The following is a 19,033-nucleotide window of genomic DNA, read 5'->3' on the forward strand; positions in this document are numbered from 1 at the left end:
AAACGAGGACCTGGAACCTCTTTTCAATTTATTGAAGGGGGAGAGGGAGCTGACCTCCCCCAGGGAACTGACTCCAGAGGCAAAGACAGCAATCGAAAAGGTACAGAAGGCCTTGTCAGAAAGGCAGGCACACAGGTGTGACCCAAATCTGCCTTTCCAGTTCATTGTTCTAGGAAAGCTCCCACACCTGCATGGGTTGATTTTCCAATGGATCAAGGGGCAGAAGGACCCACTCTTAATCATAGAATGGGTTTTCCTATCGTTCCAAAGATCCAAAACCATCACTAGGCCACAAGAGCTGATAGCAAAGCTGATTCAGAAGGCCAGGGTGAGGTTGTGTGAATTAGCAGGGTGTGACTTTGCATGTATTCACCTTCCAGTCAGGCTTTCTGAGGAGGGAAGGAACTCTCCTGAGAGACTGACTAAAGGGATGTTTGAGCATTTGCTCCAGAGCAGTGCCAGTCTCCAGCTATCTCTGGACAGCTATAGGGGACAAATATCAGTCCATGCCCCGTCTCACAAGTTGTTCAATGAGGAATTCCACCTGATTCCTCAAGAGAAAAGGAGCCGGAGAGCACTCAGATCTCTCACAGTGTTCACTGATGCCTCTGGGGCTTCCCACAAGTCGGTGATGACTTGGAGAAATCCACAGACTCAGCATTGGGAAGCTGATGTTGAGCTTGTGGAGGGATCCCCACAGGTGGCTGAACTGGCTGCAGTGGTGAGAGCTTTTGAGAGGTTTTCCGAGCCGTTCAACTTGGTGACAGACTCTGCCTATGTGGCAGGTGTAGTGTCCAGGGTGGAGCAGGCTGTGCTCAGAGAAATAGAAAATGAACATCTCTTCAGGTTACTCTCAAGGCTAATTTATTTAATCTCACACCGAGAACATCCATTCTTTGTGATGCATGTGAGGTCACACACTGATTTGCCAGGTGAGATTGCAGAGGGGAACCGAAAAGCAGACTCCTTCGCTGCACCAGTCGAAAAGGCAAGTCTCCCTGATGTTTTCCAACAGGCAAAGCTGAGTCACGAACATTACCACCAGAACGTGCCAGGTTTGATTCGACAGTTCCAGCTAACACGGAGTCAGGCCCGAGCCATTGTGACCAACTGTCCTAATTGCCAGCTCCAGGCGGTGCCATCCTTAGGCATGGGGGTAAACCCCAGAGGCCTTAGCAGCTGTGAGGTATGGCAGACAGACATCACACACATTCAGAGTTTTGGTCGCCTTGAATGCGTTCATGTAAGCGTGGACACATTCTCAGGTGCAGTGTATGCCTCTGCCCATATAGGACAAAAGGCTGCACATGTCAAACAACACCTAGTACAAGCGTTTTCAGTATTGGGGGTGCCAAAACCGATCAAAACAGATAATGGCCCAGCGTATGTATCCAAGGAGTTCCTGGAATTTCTCCAGCAGTGGGGAGTGGAACATAAGACTGGCATTGCCCACTCCCCCACAGGTCAAGCTGTAGTCTAGCGTGCACACCAGATGCTCAAGCAGGTATTGAAAAAACAAAACAGCTCAGCTCCGTGGATGTCTCCACGAGAGAAGCTCTGTAAAGCTATGTTTACTATCAATTTTCTGAATTGTTCATTCGAAAATATGAGTCCACCGGTTGTACGTCACTTTAACAGTGGCAAGCAGTTTAAATTGTCTCAGCATCCACCGGTCTTGATTAGGGATCCAGAAACTTGGGAAACCAAGGGTCCCTATGAACTTGTGACCTGGGGTCGTGGCTATGCGTGTGTAGCTACTCCCTCAGGCCCTCGGTGGATTCCCCAGAAGTGGGTGAAACCTTTTGTCCCCAAGAATCCAGGTCAAACAGAAGGGGACAAGAAGCAAGTATCTGATGCTTCAAAGAGAAGACGCCGCCGGATGGGAGAAGAAGAAAGTTCCTAGGCAGGAATTCCTTCCGGCAGAAACAGAAGCTTTAACATGTTCTTAAAATGTTTGTTCTTCCCTTTTAGAGAAAACCTACCTTCCACTCAACCCTGTGATGAACCCCATGCAAGTTGTCATCCAGCAAATGCTGAAGAGAATGTTCAAGGGATGGGGATTCACGGGGTGGTGGACATCTGTAGTTAGATCAGTTTTGTTAGTCTTTGTTATTCTGTTCTTTGTAACCCTAGCGTTTGGGATCCTGCGTCACTTGATTTTCAAAGCTATCAAGGGCCTCATACCTTCTACCTCAGAGGTCAACCACATAGAGTTGGCTAACCTGAGGAGGCCTGACCACGCCACCAACATGGGGTGGTGGGAAACCCATACTCGGGGTTGAATTGAGCCCAGTGAATTCCTGTAACCTTGTTTAACAAATAAGGGGGAGGTGTTATGGTGAGCTCCTGGACACCCTTTTGTCCCCCCTTTCCTAGGGCGTCTGTGGCTCTGATCATGATAACTCCTGGATCCTCCTTCCTGCCCCAATGGGGTTGGCGGGGAGCCAGGAGTGCCCACCCTGTCCAAAACCTATATAGACCCCTGAAACTTCCTGCTCTTTCTCTCTTTTGCCCCGCTCTCCATGGACACCACAGAATAAAGAGAGCTGTTCCAACACCCTGGGTAAGGAGCCTCTTCTGATTACCTTTCCCTCTCCCCTGCTATTTCCTCCCCTCACAGCCCCATATCTCTGAGCTAGTCGGATTCATTCGGGGGGCTGCGTGGAGGGGCGGAAAGCCAATAGAAATAACAGTGGACAGAACAGAGTAAAGAATTTGCCATGCAAACCAAGACGTTAGTTGGTGAGTTTTTATCCAAACCTTGGAACTTGGAAGCAAGTTGTTTGAATAATAGGGAGTAGTGAAACTAAAAACATTTGAAATGTCCAACTTTTCCTTTGTATGTTAGATCCCTGTCTGAAAAACAAGGGTAATTGTTTTAATTCCCTTGCTAAAGTCCTGTTAGGTGAAAAATAAACATAAGGCTAAAGTTATTATTTAAAAAGAAAAGATAAGGGATACTGTGAATGTGGAGGCATATATTTGGGACACTAAAATTTTAACTTGACTGATATTTGTAGGTAATAGTCCAAAGAGAGTGAGAGCCAATAAAATGTGTATAACTGAGAATATATATCGAGGTGAGGAAGCCTGATACTCAGGCACTGACATTTATAGGTAGAAATCAATATTTTTAACTGCAGTTACTAATGTTCATAAGAATTTGCTTCTTAGAAGGTCATGATTAGGTTTTTAAATTTGTACTTGTAAACTAAAGTACTTTGTGATAAATAATTGGTTCATTACTTAGATCAATCAATTAAATTTATCTCATCATTTACTGTGGGCTGAACTTTCTTCTTTACTTTTTACCTGGAAAGGCTACAAAAAGCAGCCTTGTTGTATGGGTTGCATTATAGTAACTAAATTGTGTTTTATTTGCGACTATAATATATATATATGTGTATTAACTTATTAAAAATCTGGGATACCTTCCCTACATATTCATCCTATTTCTTTTATAGATAACTTGAAAGTGTCCAAAAAACACTAGCTCAGTATAATAGTATGATATCTTCTCCAGTTTAAATTTTGCGTTCTTATTTCAGAGGTAAAAAACCCCCTCAAACTATGGTGTCATGAAATTTAGGGGGGAAATTTTGAAACTGAACAGAAGATTAAAAGTTGTCCCACTTAACACCTCCATAATGATGTCTCTGACAGTTTTTTTTACCAGTACTCATCATTGTAATTGATTTACAGTAATTTCATTGAATCAGTACTTATAAGGGGTTCCACCCTGCCCCCCCCACAACTCCCCCAACACACACAGCCCCCAATTGTTTAAGCCTGTTCCTATGAATGCACAAGGAAATGATGGAACTAAAAGTTCATGACTAAGTCCTCTCTGCCATATCCTGCTTGCGCAGGATCTGGTGTTTGGAACAGCATTACATGTGTGTTGAATTGACCTTAACAAGCTGCCAGATGCTGATCTCTTGATTCCTACAATTGCATAGGAAGAACAAAGTAAATGTGGCCTCTGTTGAAATGTACCACTGTCATGCAATGCACCGAGCCTTGGAAAAAAGATTGATTTGCCTTCTTTATGGGTCAAAGTGTGTTTTTCAGTTACCAGCCAAAACATAGCAACACTAGCAACTAGTGAAGGAAACAGCTTGTTCATTAATAGAATTAGCAAAGTTGTAATGCTTTGGTTTGTTTTGGGTTTTTTTCCTCCTTTTTCTCTTTGAGGTGATGTACTCTTGGCTACAGCTTTTCTGTCCTATTCTGGTCCTTTTAACCAAGAGTTCCACAGTCTGCTGTTAAATGACTGGCAAAAGGAAATTAAAAGCCAAAAAATTCCTTTCCATAACAACTTGAACCTCATAGAAATGTTGACTGATTCTCCAACTATCCATGAATGGAACCTGCAAGGATTGCCAAATGACGACTTATCCATACAGAATGGAATCATTGTCACTAAAGCATCTCGTTATCCTTTGTTAATTGATCCACAAACACAGGGCAAAATTTGGATTAAAAATAAGGAAGGCAGAAATGACCTTCAGGTAATAGAAATTCTTGTGCTTTCAAAATCCCTAACAGCTTACAAGCATTACAATTCAGTGATTCCCCTAATGCTTAGGAAATTATATTTATACAAAAAGCTTGGCTTGAATATAAAGAATATCTCAGATATATTTTATTGGAATTGAGATTTGATTAGATGTGGAAGTGTATCCTTTAACATCAGTGACTCCATGGTTTAATGAATTTATTTTAATGGAACACAAACTTTGGAAAATAGGCTGGATGGGCACTGTCTGGTAATAAACATGTTTTCAGAATAATGTAAGTGTTAGGAAAAAACAACAACTAGTTGAATTAATACAATTCCATGTAAGGGTTTATAAATTAAGAATCATTTATAAATGTTATAGCAAGATTTTTTTTTTCATCTTTTAATCAGAAATTATGTTAATTTTTGTTGTTTTAGTATGGATGCCAGCTGCTAAGTGCTCTGCAAATATACAGGGAAGATGTAGTGCTACAATGTACAGTCTGAGGCAAGATACACGAATTCAATTCAAACAAGAAAATAGGAGGAAGAATGTTCTTACTTGCTGCAATTATAATTACATCAATAAACCAGCTTTTTTTTCTTAAAAAAAACCCAAAACCCTGAAATCCATAAAAGTAGCTTGAGGTGTGATAATAGAGTGGCTCTGTGAATATAACTACCACTTTCATGGTGATTGTTATCTAGGTGTAGAAACCTTTAATGGTTGCTTAGTTATTATAAAAATTATTATTAGTTTGTTTACAACTTTATTAGCATCTAAGCTGAATGTGCTTTTTGAACATGTTGAAAATCTCAGTTATACTGGGGACTATTTAAAGCAAAGACTATTTAAGGTTCTGTTCCATGTAAACATCTCCTTTTCAAGGGTGAAAAAAACCACAGAAAAATACTTATCTTGGAATTGACCCTGGTGCAGTTTGACTCGGAGATGTTATCCAAAATAAAATTGAAGGTGCTAAAAGGTTCCTGTGAATTTTTGCTGTGAAATTCTTGAGTAATTGTACTCATAGGATATCAAAATTGGAAGTGCGGCTTTGCTTCTATCTTTGCAGCTGAAAAATAGAACTTTGCATTCCATGAGATCTGGCAATAGGATATGCTGATGTTCCCTTTCCTTGAGCTCACAATGTTTGCATTAATACTGGTCTACTCACAGGATCATTGCTTTTGGCAGTACTTGAAAGAAAATGAAATAATATATAAATATGAAACTAAGAAAAAGATTGGCATAAGGTACTGCATCTATGTTTTTAGATCACTTCTTTGAATCATAAGTATTTTAGAAACCACTTAGAAGACAGCCTTTCTTTGGGAAGACCTCTTTTAGTAGAAGATATTGGAGAAGAGCTGGACCCAGCACTTGATAAAATTTTGGAAAGAAACATCATTAAAACAGGTTCAGCCAACAAGGTAAAAATAAAACAAAAGAGCAAACATATGTAAATTCTCCTTTCCACCCTTCCCCTCCCCAAAACTTCTCCTTAGCAAAATAACTCCTAATAAATATAGGACTAGAAAAATTAAACTCATTTAAATTTGATCAATGCTAATGAAAGAAAATAAAAGGTAGGGTTTAAGTTCACAAATGGTTAATATATTTACCGCATAGAGTTCCTTATTCCTTTGCTTATGACAATTTTTAGAAGTTGAAATAATGTTTGAATGGGCCATTTAAGGTGGTCCTGGACTGTTCTTAACAAAGTTTTTGCATCAGATGTATGATTTAAAAATGGATTTTTATGCCTTTAAGCAGAAAAACGTAACCTTTTTTCCTATATGCAGTATCTGAAAATGTGTGTATTGGCTCTTTATATTTCAAGACTTTTTTTTAACCTTTTTTAACTTAAGGTAAAAGTTGGTGATAAGGAAGTGGATGTTATGAATGGCTTCAGACTTTACATTACTACAAAACTACAAAATCCTTGTTACTCTCCTGAAATTAGTGCTCAAACCTCCATCATTGACTTTACTTTAACCATGAAAGGTCTTGAAAATCAACTCTTAAGCAGAGTCATTCTCACAGAGAAACAGGTAAAATAATTTGTTGTATCTCTTTTCCTGTCTGTAGTTCTTATATTTTCCTGTAGAATATTTTACTTTAATTTATTACTCTCTATACCAATATTGCAAGGTAACTTTCTGGCTCTCTCTGTTGTGATTATTCTTGATATAACCTATTTGTAATGGTTTAGAAAGTGGCACAGAAGCAATTGACTCATTCATGTGGAAGTTTCTCTGTCTCTTTATTGTTGCAACTGTGCTGTATTAACCTTATTTTTCCTGCCTCAATGAGTTATTACCTCATGAGAATGGCCTGTGAAAAGCAAAGGGGCCCGAAATCAAAACTGATGTTCTGTCTACAAGCCCTAGAGCTCATGGCAACATAACCTAATGCAAAGAATTCAGACTTAGTTATTTCCTTGCTCAAGGGAAAATGGGCCACCTACTGACATACCTTTTGACATTGCAGATATATTAGTTGAGGAAATCCAGGTTCAAGATGCCAGTCCCAATTAACATGCCACATGGAGTTCTGGAGGGAGGCTGGTTGGTACCTTTTAAACTATGGAACAGCTAATCCCTGTAGGTATAAGGTCAGGCAATGTTCACATTATAAGAAACACTATGCAGCTATGACTCTGTATTTACTAAGATTTTGGCAATAGTTTCAGTTGACCTTCACTAGAGAGGAAGGACAGGAATATCTTTGTTTCCTTTCGTGGCATCTGTTGAGGTTCTCCCATCATTCCAATACCTCCCTCTTCCCCGCCAGTGTAAGATTTTTCTTGTTAATAGACTCAGTCATCTTGTTCATGTTGAGTAGTTGCATTTCATTCCCAAACAGTGCATGGATCTCGTGAGAAAAATCACACTCAATCTGTTAAGGTCTGTTTTTTATCAGACAGCTTCATTGCACCATCAGCTCCCCTTCAACCACTGATAGCTTGTCAACCCACTATGTAAAGAAATTATCACTGTCTATGTAAAACACTCTGTGATGTGTATATTCACAAAGCCTTATGCCAGACTTTACTTCTTGGGCCTTGAAGTATAGTACATTCCTCCAGGAGACAGTTTATTAAATTCCTCCAGTCATTGCTGTTGCTGTGTGCTTGCTTGGAGGACACAGGAAAGGGAGGAGCTTGACTTTTCTCAGAGGAGCCAAGAAGTAGATGGAGAACTAAAACTCATATTGGAACATGAAGAATTCTGATTAGATATGAGGGAAAATATAATTACATCAAGAGTGGTCATGCCCAGGAGTAGATTAACCAAGGACTTTGTGGGATTTCTGTTTTGGGAAGGGTTCAAGATTCACCTGGACATTGCACTGAGCAACTGAGCTGTTTAGGTCCGAGCAGGGGTTGAACTAGTTAATTTCTGTAGGTGCCTTCCAAATTAAAATTATTCTGCTGTTCAATGGCCTCTTTGTCACTAAGAGGGAATGTCTAATAAATGGACATAGGGTGCTCTCTCTACCAACTTCTCAGAGTGTTATGCTCACTACTGCTTTGTTTGAAACCCCCAGGGATATTTCCTCTAGATAAATGACAAGTGGACAACTTGACAGGCAGGGGAACTTCTACAGAATATACTTAACCATGTTGCAGTTTTCTTGGTCTCTCTTTATACACCTTGTGGTTCAAGGTTGCCTGAGAAGTCAATTTGAATACATCACATCCAAACACTTTCCTATGATGTCTAATGATGCATCTTTGGGAATCTGGGGGTTTCCCTCTTTGGTGTCTGGATTCTTACTACCTTTTGTAGCCTTTGGTAGGAGAGTGGTGGAACTATTCTACTGTGAGAAAGTTTGCCAAATGATTTGAGCAGTATGACTGCTTGGTGATATCCAGTGTTACAATGTATGTGCGGAACTTCTGTCCCAGAAAGAGAAGAGATTATTTATTTGAAATCAGAGTTCTTCAAGATTTTTATGCACATTTCTATCATTCTTCCTATTCTACCATCTTTTATATGGTTGTGGTCTTAGAATGAATTTCTTTCCTTCCTTTTCCAGCAAGGAAAAGGAGCATGGTATTTAAAATTTCTGCAAAGTCTGGCTCTCTGTTGTCTGCTATGTCCATTAAAAGAATCTTTGTCACATATATCTCACAGAATTAATTGTTTACTGATAGGAACACTAGTACTGATTTCTTCTTTTCCACCAGAATGTAAGCCAATTGCAAGATACAAGTGAAGCATAAGGATAAGCATACAGCTGGTAGATCTGTATAAATTTGATTCTCCTTTATTTCCTGGAGTAATAGGATTTGAGAGATTTGATATATGTCTGAAGGTATTATAGCTTATGATATTAAAATGATATCATTATTTTGATACATTGGCTGTTATGTAATTTGACAAAAAGCTTGTTTTTTTAGTGTCATAGGTAAGTCAGATTAGTAGTGGAGTTATAATATGCAATAACTTTATGGTTTTTTGAATTTTCACATTCATATATCAAGATTTTTGCTGCAAAAAGGCTTGAGTTTTGTAAGGAACGGTTGATGCAAATTCTTTTACTTGTGAATTATTTTGTGAGAGGATGATATAAGCTATGTAGCAGCTTTCATATGTTATGAATATTAACAATAATTAGCATTCTTTGGTACAGTTGGCAAAATGTCGTCTGCTTGTGAAATGAACTCCATAAAACAGGATCTGAAATAGTCTCTTTGGTGCAAGTTCCTTGAATTTATGTACATGATAACTTGGTTTATTTTTTCTGCATTCTTGGTGTTATGACTGGAAATTTTTGAAGCTATGAAGAAAGCTTTCAACTATTTACACTTTTTCATCTGCAGAAAGCATTTTAAGAGCTTAATAGATGAGCTTAAGAGCTTTTTAGTAAGGTTTTGATCTAGGGTTACTTCACTTTAGCTTGGTGAACTGTCTCCACCTTGTTTCCCAGGCTCTTGTGAGGAGAATTTCTTTCTGTTTTTATGAAGCATTGAATTCTAAAGTATGTTTAAATTTTTGAACTGAATCAGCAAAACATGAAGTTTAATTTGGTGCAGTATGTTAATTATTATATTTAATTGGATGATAACTGCCTTTTAATGCAATTTAGAAGTTCTCACTTCATCAAACTTGCATGAAAAGAATGTTTCATGAAACTTTTACCTGCTTTTCTGCAGTTCCATGAAGCAGCAGTTGATTGAAATGCAGATAACTGTAGTTTTCTTGTCTATTTTCATCATTTTTTTGTCAGATCTTTTGAATAAGTAAGCACATCCTCTAAGTTATGTTGCATTTGCATTATTCTAAAATGATTGTCCCACTAAATATTTTCTACCTGGTGATGATTATGATGTTGCAATATGCCAAGAAAAAAACTCTAAATCTGATAATAAAAGATAATTTTTCTGAATTTCCTTTTTAAGGTAAAGGAGCATTCTTTAAAATAAATGAATGTTTATATTAGGAATGTAGGAGGAGAATGTAGGTTAAGAAGACCAAAAGTTTAGAATGTGGAAAAAGAATTAAAAAAAAAAGAATTTCAAAAGTTGTAATAGTTTTTCAAAGCTGCATGAAGAAAGACTACTCAAATGGGGGAGTAAAACCTCTCCTTAAGCCTTGCTAAGGGCTCAGGTCCATAATGTCTCTAGTGCTATATGAGAGGTTATGTGTTTCTTAGTGCTGTCCTTATTCCTTTGGAATATTAGCAGCCGGTAAACAACATGGAAATGGACTTGGAAATGATGGAGTGAACACAGAACTTCCAAGTTCAGAGAGACATTGTTAAAATTATTCACCAGACCTTTGTAAATTTGGTGAAGTATTTATCTAGACAGCAAATATTTTTACCAACTGGCTCACTTACTGTTCATTCATAAGGTTCATATTAACCTTCTCCTATGAAAAACTCTTAACCCGTCCTCTCTCTTTTCTTTCTTTTTACTTCACTGTACTGAAACATTTAGTTATATTTCAGTAGAGGATTTTTATCTCTGATGGACTAATTTATATGAAGTTTTTAAAGGTTAATTTTAAGAATGAACGGAACAGATTGTTATAGCTGAAAAATATTTTTCTAGGGATTTCACATAGCTGTTTTTTAATGTAAAACTCTTGGTTAACAGTTATTCATCTTCTATATTTGGGCACTGGAAAAGAATCTAGGTACATAAACCACCCAGATTGTATTACTAAATGTATAAAATAAATAATTCTAGTGATGTAACTCAAGTTCTACATATTTATTGATTAATGAAGCATTTTAGTGAGAGACTGAAACTATCCCTGTCTGATGGAGGAGTATTGGCACTTCTTGAAATATATGATGCTTGATTTGATGACTAAGCATGGCCATTGAGTCTAAGTTTTCCATATGGCAATTGTAAAGCAAGGCATAAATGAGGGTAAGATTACATGTAGGGGAATAAAATCCTATGTCTGGAATGGTGTTTGCATTTGTCTTTTCTGAAACAGAAAGAGAAGACAAACCATTGTGAACTTGTTATTCTTTTATGGCATGATACAAGCATCTTCCATAATATTTTTAGAAATTATGTGTTAATGCCTACTTATGTAGCAGGTTCAGATCCTGGCAATAGATATTATGTCAGAAATACCACTGGAATTATTTCCCCAAAATAATTCAGCTAGTTTTGACCTATGCTGTTTTAGCAGGATCAGTATTTTTTCATCTAAATATTTGGGTTTTTTCTTTTCTTTTTGATTGCTCATCTGTTTCCCAAATATTACCATGTAATCCAATAGGAATTAGAGAAAGAAAGAACTGATCTTATTGAAGATGTGACTATGAACAAAAGGAGAATTAAAAACCTAGAAGATAACCTTTTATTTCAACTTACAAGCACTAAGAGTTCTCTGGCAGATGATGAGACTCTACTAATTGTATTGAGTAACACTAAGAAGACTGCTGAAGAAATAACACAGAAACTGCAAGCTTCTGCTGAAACTGAAGTACAGATCAATTCAGCCCACGAAGAGTACAGACCTGGTGAGTGAAGGTAGTCATAGAAGACAAATAGCTAGACCATATATTTAAAACACCAATACTTAGAGTAGGAGAAATGGAAGGATGAGATCAGGAAGACCAAAAACTGGTGGGAAAGATCTGTGTTTTCCTGTAAGTAAAATGTATCCAGGAGATGTCATATTGAGCTGTAACAGTGAAAATAGTCAATGTTATGCCTCATGTGGAATTTATAAAATTGAGTGAATTGTTCTCTTTGTAGACTTCCCATTGCTCTATAAACAAGCACATCATTAGGGTGTTTAGGTAAGTATATGTTTGAGTTCAACATGTTGACATTCTTTTACAGAGCTTGTATAACATTAAGTACTCTCTATATCTGTTCTGATGAATGCTTCACCATTTATCCTTTGGTTGTTATAGTCAACAAATTTCATGAGTCTTTTGACTTTTAACTGACAGGTGAAAAAATGTGAAAAAAACAAGGAAAACAGGGAAAAATAGCTCTCTGTAATTGTCTGTATTCTATGAAATGTGTAAGATGATACAGTTAGTGTACCAGAAATATTGCAGCTATTGTAAAACCTTTGTGTTTAAAACTGAATGACTCCTGAAAAGAAGTTAAATCCGTGCTGGGTAAGTTCAATCAATATAGCTATTTCTTCTATATGAATCTTTGTCATGGTTTGACGCTGGCACAATGCCAGCGCCCCATGAAAATACAACTTACCAATCAAATGCTGTGAAATGTGATCAAGAACAGAGCAAAGCAGGCCAAACTTAATAACAAAAGAAAAAGCTTTATTACACTACTACTACTACTACTATAAAAGGAAAAGAAAGGAAAAGAAAAAAAAACACACACAATTCGAAATGAAAACCTTCCAAAACATTTCTCCTCCCTCCACCCAACTCCACCAAACCCCAGCGAGACCCATTTGGATCCTTAATCAAGTTTTCACCCTTCAATATAATCAATACTGAGTCCATCGGGGAAGAGAGGAGTCCCCCTTGCACCATAGACCCCCAGGAAACACAACTGCCACCTTTGTGTTTCCAATGTCACACGTGGCACCGTCCAGACCGGCCAATGTGACACTCTTCTCTCCATGTCCCAGTGCTCTCACCACTGGGCATGGACAGAGACTGCTTATAGGGCCCCTTTAAGGATGCTTTGCCAAGGACCACCAGGAACAACAGTCCAGTATCACAATTTGGGACTAGAGTCCCCCCCATTTTCCCCTGGGGCCGAGGGTCCAAAAGACAGAGATCGCCTTCTCTTCTTCCTGAAGATGGAGGGCATCCTCACACCCTCCTCAGCTCTCTCTCTGTCCACTCCAAACTGGTAGTTGCTGCAGAAGGTCTCTTGGCTCAACCAATGCATCCCCCTAAAATGCAGTCCCTCTTGAAAGAAAGAGTGGTTCAGTCTATGGTAAACAAGCAGAGTCCAGCCAAAGGCCACTCTATCATCTGCCCCCAACCTTCTTCTCTGAACATCTGAGGTTTCAAGCTGTCTCTCTTTTCTTCAAATTCAGGAGGAGCAATATTTCATAAAGCCTTCATAACACAGGAAAGGGTTAAAATTCCCGGACTCCCCGGACGGCTGCAATCTCAGCCCAGGACTCTTTCTCTAGTCTCCCACGCTGGGCATTTCCCCCCCCCCTTCTCCTTCTCCTCCGCCGGCAAACTTCTAGGTGTCTGCTGGCTCTCTATCTCTTTTCCCTCTGGCTTGGGGGGGGGGGGAACAAAAACATCCCAGATGTTCTCCACCCTTCCATCTGCAGGAGCTGACCCAGCCGGTTCCGATCCTTTACCTCCTGGCCTACCTCTGCAGGCCGCATGGCTCCCCTCCCCCACCCAGCCCGGGCTGGGGGGGAAGGTCCGTCCCATGCGGTGACCGGAACCAAAGAAGGACGAGTCCTCCTGGGAATTCCGCTTTTAACCCCTCTGTGTTCTCAGAGGCGTGTCCACCTTCAATTGGTCACCCCAAGTGTCAGTATCTAAACCTGACCCCTGACTGGTGAACCTCTTCCTTCTAAAAAAAAATTCTCTTCCCGTGTCAAACCATGACACTCCACCCTTCGCCTCTGAGAACACAGATTACAAAAAATAATTACCAAAACTACATTTAACCAAACTCATGCTTTGCTTTTGTTCCTTTTTGATCTCATCTCACAGCCTTCATCTTATCACCATCTTATCTTACCCAAAATTCGATTTCCCGGTCAGGGAACCAAAAATGTCATGGTTTGACGCTGGCACAATGCCAGCGCCCCATGAAAATACAACTTACCAATCAAATGCTGTGAAATGTGATCAAGAACAGAGCAAAGCAGGCCAAACTTAATAACAAAAGAAAAAGCTTTATTACACTACTACTACTACTACTATAAAAGGAAAAGAAAGGAAAAGAAAAAAAAACACACACAATTCGAAATGAAAACCTTCCAAAACATTTCTCCTCCCTCCACCCAACTCCACCAAACCCCAGCGAGACCCATTTGGATCCTTAATCAAGTTTTCACCCTTCAATATAATCAATACTGAGTCCATCGGGGAAGAGAGGAGTCCCCCTTGCACCATAGACCCCCAGGAAACACAACTGCCACCTTTGTGTTTCCAATGTCACACGTGGCACCGTCCAGACCGGCCAATGTGACACTCTTCTCTCCATGTCCCAGTGCTCTCACCACTGGGCATGGACAGAGACTGCTTATAGGGCCCCTTTAAGGATGCTTTGCCAAGGACCACCAGGAACAACAGTCCAGTATCACAATTTGGGACTAGAGTCCCCCCCATTTTCCCCTGGGGTCGAGGGTCCAAAAGACAGAGATCGCCTTCTCTTCTTCCTGAAGATGGAGGGCATCCTCACACCCTCCTCAGCTCTCTCTCTGTCCACTCCAAACTGGTAGTTGCTGCAGAAGGTCTCTTGGCTCAACCAATGCATCCCCCTAAAATGCAGTCCCTCTTGAAAGAAAGAGTGGTTCAGTCTATGGTAAACAAGCAGAGTCCAGCCAAAGGCCACTCTATCATCTGCCCCCAACCTTCTTCTCTGAACATCTGAGGTTTCAAGCTGTCTCTCTTTTCTTCAAATTCAGGAGGAGCAATATTTCATAAAGCCTTCATAACACAGGAAAGGGTTAAAATTCCCGGACTCCCCGGACGGCTGCAATCTCAGCCCAGGACTCTTTCTCTAGTCTCCCACGCTGGGCATTTCCCCCCCCCCTTCTCCTTCTCCTCCGCCGGCAAACTTCTAGGTGTCTGCTGGCTCTCTATCTCTTTTCCCTCTGGCTTGGGGGGGGGGGGAACAAAAACATCCCAGATGTTCTCCACCCTTCCATCTGCAGGAGCTGACCCAGCCGGTTCCGATCCTTTACCTCCTGGCCTACCTCTGCAGGCCGCATGGCTCCCCTCCCCCACCCAGCCCGGGCTGGGGGGGGAAGGTCCGTCCCATGCGGTGACCGGAACCAAAGAAGGACGAGTCCTCCTGGGAATTCCGCTTTTAACCCCTCTGTGTTCTCAGAGGCGTGTCCACCTTCAATTGGTCACCCCAAGTGTCAGTATCTAAACCTGACCCCTGACTGGTGAACCTCTTCCTTCTAAAAAAAAATTCTCTTCCCGTGTCAAACCATGACAATCTTGTAAAAGTTTATAAAAAGAAATTGTTTTGGATACTTAAACAGTATTTTAAACAGCCATAATTTTTATGTGTTCTGCTGCTGATCTGAATATTGCAGATCTCCAGATATGCTCGTATTTGAAAACTGGACTTTACATAGTTTGCATTAATTACAGAAAAGAATTTTTTCCCCTGATGTATACATGAGGATTAAATGAATGATTTTATTATTTTTCTGGCAGTAAATAATAAAGAAACTCAGTTATCATTTGTGTGAAGATCATTGTATGTGTTTTGGAGAGTTAAAGTTTTCTGCTCTACATTTCTACTTTTAACAAATTTTTCTTTCCTGCTCTTCAGTTGCAGCACGAGGTAGCATCTTGTACTTCCTTATCACTGAGATGAGCATGGTCAATGGACATCACTTCGACAGTTTTTGGGGCTTTTTGACCGCTCCTTAACCAGGTAATTTAGCTAACAATAAGTATAATTTGTATTTACCCATTCCTGGAGGTGCCTGTAGTACAGTAAAGATTTATTGTAAACTAATATCAGAAAGAAGACTCTTGCTTCTTACAATCTTGATCAAGAATTGTCAGCTTAAATACCCATAAAAATTTGTAAGTTAACAAGGCATAGACCCTTCTAATGTACTTACAGTCCCTCAAAATTTGTCATTAGATAATTAAATACCATTATACTGCATTGATTTTCAGCTGGACAAAAAGACTTGATTAGAAAGGATTTTTTGTTGTTGTTCCCTCAGTCTGAAAGTTGTTGCCAGCTTGCTGTCTGATATTCTGTTTGTGATCTATTATTTTTCATGTTTTGAAAATACTGAACTATGGCTTTTTCTTTTTTGCACAGTATTCCCTTTCTATAAAGCCTAAGAAAATCAAATTTCAACTGCAGACCTTTCTTCTAACAGGTCTACCAAGAGCCCTATAACCAGCAAGAGGGTTACCAATATTATTGAATATAGGACATATGAAGTATTCAAACATACTGCCTGAGGGCTCTATGAGGAGCATAAATTTCTTTTCACATTGCTTCTTACTTTGAGGATTGATATACAAAGAAAAAGAGTGAAACATGAAGAATTTCTGACACTTATTAAAGGTGAAAACTATGAATAAATTATAAGGAGAGCACATTATTATTTTAGAAAATTTATGTATTTGTATCTCCTAGCCAGCATGCTCCTTCCTTTTGCGTATGAGAAATCACTCAATTGTAAGAATACATGTTTATCATTCTGATCTGGTGACAGACAACCTTGTATGGCAGCTCTAATTTATAGCAGCGCACAGAATATTGATAAATATATCTTTTTAATCATGAGAATTTGAAAGGAATATTGTTGTCTGCTGCTCAAATACCATCAGGTATGTGTTTAGCTTAGAAAAATTGTTATTGTACTAAACATATTATAGTAACTGTTATAAATTTGCGCCACAACGGAACATAATCCAATTAAGAATTTTATTAATTTACAGCAAGTAGGATATGAACAAAGGTAACAGCGCGCTGGGTAGAAGACCGAATACTTCCAAAAACCCGAAGCTCCGGCTGCTACTCCCGATTCGCTCAAACTGTCTCCTTTTATTCCTATTTCTTCTTTTGTCTCCCTGGAATTTGCAAGCCAATTCCTGCCGTTATCTTGTGTTTGTTTAAGCAGTTCCTAGTGTGAATGGTTGTCGTGATCTTTATCTTCAGTCTCCGGTTGAAGTGCTTGTTATCTTATCTTGCATCAGCTGTGTCCGTTTGCTGTTTGCATACCTCCGGGGCCTAACCTTATCTCAATAGACAATACCTCAGTCTGTATTTTTCTCACAGTTGTCTAACTTTTACATATATCTTAATAAACAATATCTCAATCTGTAGTTTCTCACAATTGTCTAACCTTTACATATATCTTAATAAACAATATCTCAATCTGTAGTTTCTCACAGTAACTGCAGCAAATAGGAGCAGAAAATGATGCTAACATTTTAAAAGAACATTGGAGTCTCAGCTGCATGAGACAAGGTCATGGCTTTGGCCTCAACTGCATACAAGCACTGAGTTCACTTGAAAGTTTGGATCCATTTTATATTACCTTTTCAAGAGACTTAGTTTTCCAGGCAGTATTTATTAATGGATTATATGTGTAAATTTTTCTATGTTGAATCTTCAGAATAGCTTTTCCCAAAAAGCCTTTATTTCCAAGCACATTGCACAAAAAGCCAGTAAATGCCAGTAAAGCCTCAAAATGTAAATTGGCTAATGCTTCTGACTAAGTTACATAATATTAAAAAACCACTATAAATTAACCAAATTGCAAACTCAGCTTAATCAAATATGGCATGGTTTTGTAAGGTAGAAAACTTCAGAAACATCATGATTTAAAAAATGGATTATTGTATTTGTTTTTTTCCTTCTTATTTAGTTTATTTTTCTTTGTCTCTCCAACAGGGCTAATAACTAATTTCAATTTCTTGTAGGTGGTGCTTCCCTAGACCTTAAAGCTTGTCCTCCTAAGCCAGCTAAGTGGATTCTGGATATGACTTGGTTGAACTTGGTGGAGCTCAGTAAGCTTGAACAGTTTTCAGATATTCTTGATCAAGTACGTAAGAGCTTTTGAAAGTTGATCTCTTGTCTAACAAGTAATTGTCTGGTAGCAATCCAGCCATGTGGTGGAAAATGGTTTATTTAATGGAAGAGAAGCAAAACTGACAGCAGATGGCCACAGCTATGGCCCTGACTGCTTAGCAACATATGTTGATATAAAATCTCAACCACGCCCAAGAAAATAAGAAGAGTGTAGAGTGTTCATACTTTCTAAAATGGTAATACTTTCAGATTGGGATTATCCCAATACAATTATCCAATTAATATATTGCAAATTTATTTTTATTCTGGCTATTACATTATCTTGCATCCCTGTTGTGCTTTCTTACACTATGTTTTATGATGCTTGTTCCAATATTACTCTGGTTACATGGAGTAAAAGTTAGGGAGAAGGTACATTCATGTGGAGAGTAATTATGTACTTGCTGTTCTCAAAGCTGTATCTGTGCCTAGCTATCCATATTCTGACATAGCTATGCTATATTATATCAGAATATAACATACTGATTAATAGCTCCTGTTTTCAGAATATGAATACTCCAGGGTTGTGTATTCTACAATAGCATACTTATAATCTGAAATTTTATCCTATAATTTTTATTAGCCTTTTTAAATCTGTGGAAGAATGACTCTAAACAAATGCCTGGGTGTGAATTTCACATCTCTGACTCTCATTAAAAGTTTGCGACCTAGTGGCAGTGCAAATATGACTTGTCTGTTTAGTAATATTTGCTTCTTTGGTGGTATAATTGCAGATTTCCAGAGAAGAGAAACAGTGGAAAATCTGGTTTGATAGTAAGAATCCCGAAGAAGAATCGGTTCCTAGTGGCTATGGTCAATCTCTGAACTGCTTCAGACATCTTCTTCTTATCAGATCTTGGTGTCCTGACAGGTATATTTTTATAGCCTACATGGTCTATTTAGGTATCACTACAGTAATAGTTTTCAGATTGCAGGTTTGTACTATCTTATATAATGCTAACGGTCCATTTTGTAATGGACCTTTATGTTGTATTTTCTAAAATTCTTTTCAGACTATTTATGTATTTGTTACAAGGGCAGCAATAAAAAATTATTCCAATATATTGAACAAATATTACCCACTGTGGTGATTTCTGCTGGAATCATATGTGTTTATCCAGATCTGCTTTATTAGTTCAGAAGATACTTTTGACTATCCTTGCTTACTCACTAGAACTCTAGAAGTGTCACTGTGTTAAACTGAAGTCAAATATTTTAATGAACTTGACTGGATGAGGTAAAATTGAAAACAATTTTATTGAGAAACTATTTCTTGCATGGAAGAATTAGAATCACTTTGGAAAAATCTTTA

General features: G+C 38.8%; 1 pseudogene; it reads left to right on the forward strand.

Annotated features, from left to right (window-relative positions):
• Window positions 1-19,033, forward strand: part of LOC116806943 (dynein axonemal heavy chain 5-like) — a 79,310-nt pseudogene that overhangs the window by 45,512 nt on the left and 14,765 nt on the right.

The sequence above is a fragment of the Taeniopygia guttata genome, chromosome W (assembly GCF_048771995.1).
Source record: "Taeniopygia guttata chromosome W, bTaeGut7.mat, whole genome shotgun sequence".
NCBI lineage: Eukaryota > Metazoa > Chordata > Aves > Passeriformes > Estrildidae > Taeniopygia > Taeniopygia guttata.